This window comes from Arachis stenosperma, chromosome 10, assembly GCF_014773155.1.
Source record: "Arachis stenosperma cultivar V10309 chromosome 10, arast.V10309.gnm1.PFL2, whole genome shotgun sequence".
Classification (NCBI taxonomy): Eukaryota; Viridiplantae; Streptophyta; class Magnoliopsida; order Fabales; family Fabaceae; genus Arachis; species Arachis stenosperma.
In genome coordinates, this window is record NC_080386.1 from 15,964,358 (window position 1) to 15,967,867 (window position 3,510).

The following is a 3,510-nucleotide window of genomic DNA, read 5'->3' on the forward strand; positions in this document are numbered from 1 at the left end:
TAAGGCTCCAAAGTGTGCTCCAACTTCAAAGTGTACCCCAAAGCTCTTTTTTTCTCCTTTTTAGCTTATTTTGTGCTTCTTTGCTTCTTTTTCTTCTTATTTCCTACAAGATTTATAAAATTAAAAGATCAAGGAAATCTTCCAATTAAGCATAAAAGAATGCAATATTTAAGCACTAATCATCAATTTCTTGTATGAAAAAGCATTGAAAAATAGGTATATGATGACTTGTCATCACTTTCCCTTCTCATTCTTCTTATCTTTCATTTTTTTTACTTAAAATGCATACTTTCATTCATTGCATTATTTTCATTGGTGTTAGAATTTTATTTGGGTCATTATTTTTATGTTGCTTATTGATTGTTTGGGATTTGTTTAAACAATTACATATTATTATAAGGGTTAATTGCATGTTCTAATTAATATTTTCCATACCTTATTTAACATGCATGCTATGTGTTTGTGAAAACGCCCATATGCCATTTTGCACTATTTTAGATTTCTTCTAAATCTAGTGCTCTATATGCCTGCTTTTCACAAAACCCCTTTTCTATTTTATTACTTAAATCTAATTGTTTTTACAAACATCTTATTAAGTTGAGCGACTTGGTAATCTAATTTGGACATTAAATGCTTGACCTATGCTACTCATGCCCTTTGCCGGCATGCCAATAAACACCTTGCATTCAATTTTTCTCACATGCACTAGCTATATTTTCACTGTTGATTTGCCACATGTAGTCATGACCATGTGTTCACATCATTATCCATACTTGTGCATTGATTACCACCTTTCCTATTCTTCTCCTTGCTATAAACCTTGAATGCTGATGTCTTTTCTCGTTTCCTTTCAGGATGGCCACCAAGAAAGGTAAAGAGAAAGCTACTCCCATACCACTGGCAAGGAAAGGAACATAAAGAGCACGAGCTGCGGAGCCACCCATCCACCTGTATATCTTAGCATGCACCGAGGACGGTGCAACCTTTAAGTGTGGGGAGGTCGATACCGATCTCCATGGGTTAGTACTTCCTTGTCTCAACACCAATGTTTAAATTTTCTTTGTAGATTAGTTGTTGCATTTTCATGTTTATTTGATTTTTGTGCATATTTTACCACTTGGTTGAAGTAATATTTTCTTTTTTCAAGAAACTTTTTATAGTATTTCACTAATTTAAATTAAAAACTTTTTGAAAAACTTATATGAAAGAAATATTATTTTGGAACATGGTTTAAAGCTTGAACACACAAAACCAGTGAGATTTTGAGCCTATTTGATTGGTTGCATTCTATCAACCAATATTTTATTTTTGGTGTGTGTTTTTCTCTCTAAAATTGTGATCTTTGTCTTGCTTGATTCTATATTTCCATTGTTTAATGTATGCATGCACTTATATGATTGAGGCCTTTGTTTCACTAAGCTTACATACCAATATAGCCTTACCCTTTCATTATCCCTTGCAAACCAATTTGAGCCTATTTTTACCCCTCTGTTCTTTATTTTAGCACATCACTAACTCTAAGCGGAAAATAATAATGTCCTTAATTTGAATCCTTGATTAGCTTAGACTAGTGAAAGTGCTCATGAATTAAGTGTGGGGAAAGAGGGTTTGGAAACATCTGGTTTGAGAATTGAGTATGTTAGAATTTTCTGAAAATGTGAAAGAAATGTTTAGGACATGTTCATGCATTCAATCATATGCATTGAGAAAAACAAAAAGAAAAAAATAATAATATATAAAAAAAAGAGAGAGCAAAATAAGTGAAAGGGGACAAAATGCCCCAAAGTAAGTGTTGGTATCAATGCATATGTACTGTACTTGAAACTTGGAATACATAAATATGTAGTAAACACAGTTAATGGGTAGTTATTGATTTTATATTACATGGATTGTCTTAAGTTAGGTGGAAAGTTTATGTTAATTAAGGATTCAGATTTTAGTCCACTTGGCCAAATACAATCCTACTTTGACCCTAACCCTATTACAACCCTTAAAAGACCTCTTGATTTGTGTATTGGTGCATTAAATTTCTGTTGATTGTTAGATGAAGAGTGATGAGCGGATAATTTGTACGCTTTTTGGCGTTGTTTTTAGTATGTTTTTAGTATGTTCTAGTTAGTTTTTAGTATATTTTTATTAGTTTTTAGTTAAAATTCACTTTTCTGGACTTTACTATGAGTTTGTGTGTTTTTCTGTGATTTCAGGTATTTTCTGGCTGAAATTGAGGGACCTGAGCAAAAATCTGATTCAGAGACTAAAAAGGACTACAGATGCTGTTGGATTCTGACCTCCCTGCACTCGAAGTGGATTTTCTGGAGCTACAGAAGCCTAATTGGCGCGCTCTCAACGGCGTTGGAAAGTAGACATCCTGGGCTTTCCAGCAATATATGATAGTCTATACTTTGCCTAAGATTTGATGGCCCAAATCGGCGTTCAAAGTCACCCTCAGAATTCCCAGCGTTAAACGCTGGAACTGGCACAAGGATGGGAGTTAAACGCCCAAACTGGCATAAAAGCTGGCGTTTAACTCCAAGAAGAGTCTCTACACGAAAATGCTTCAATGCTCAGCCCAAGCACACACCAAGTGGGCCCAGAAGTGGATTTTTATGTCATTTTCTCATCTCTGTAAACCCTAGGCTACTAGTTCTCTATATATAGGACCTTTTACTATTGTATTTTCATCTTCTGATCTTTGGAATCTTTTGATCTTTAGATCTTTTGATCATTGGGAGGCTGGCCTCACGGCCATGCCTAGACCTTGTTCTTATGTATTTTCAACAGTGGAGTTTCTACACACCATAGATTAAGGTGTGGAGCTCTGCTGTACCTCGAGTATTAATGCAATTACTATTGTTCTTCTATTCAATTCCGCTTGTTCTTGTTCTAAGATATCACTTGTTCTTCAACTTGATGAATGTGATGATCCGTGACACTCATCATCATTCTCACCTATGAACGTGTGCCTGACAACCACCTCTGTTCTACCTTAGATTGGGTGGATATCTCTTGGATTCTTTAACCGGAATCTTCGTGGTATAAGCTAGAACTGATGGCGGCATTCAAGAGAATCTGGAAGGTCTAAACCTTGTCTGTGGTATTCTGAGTAGGATTCAATGATTGAATGACTGTGACGAGCTTCAAACTCCTGAGGGCGGGGCGTTAGTGACAGACGCAAAAGAATCTCTGGATTCTATTCCGGCCTGATTGAGAACCGACAGATGGATAGCCGTGCCGTGACAGGGTGCGTTGAACATTTCCACTGAGAGGATGGGAGGTAGCCACTGACAACGGTGAAACCCTTGCATACAGCTTGCCATGGAAAGGAGTAAGAAGGATTGGATGAAGACAGTAGGAAAGCAGAGAGACGGAAGGGACTAAGCATCTCCATACGCTTAACTGAAATTCCCACCAATGAATTACATAAGTACCTCTATCTTTATCTTTATGTTTTATTCGTATATCACCCATATCCATTTGAGTTTGCCTGACTAAGATTTACAAGGTGACCAT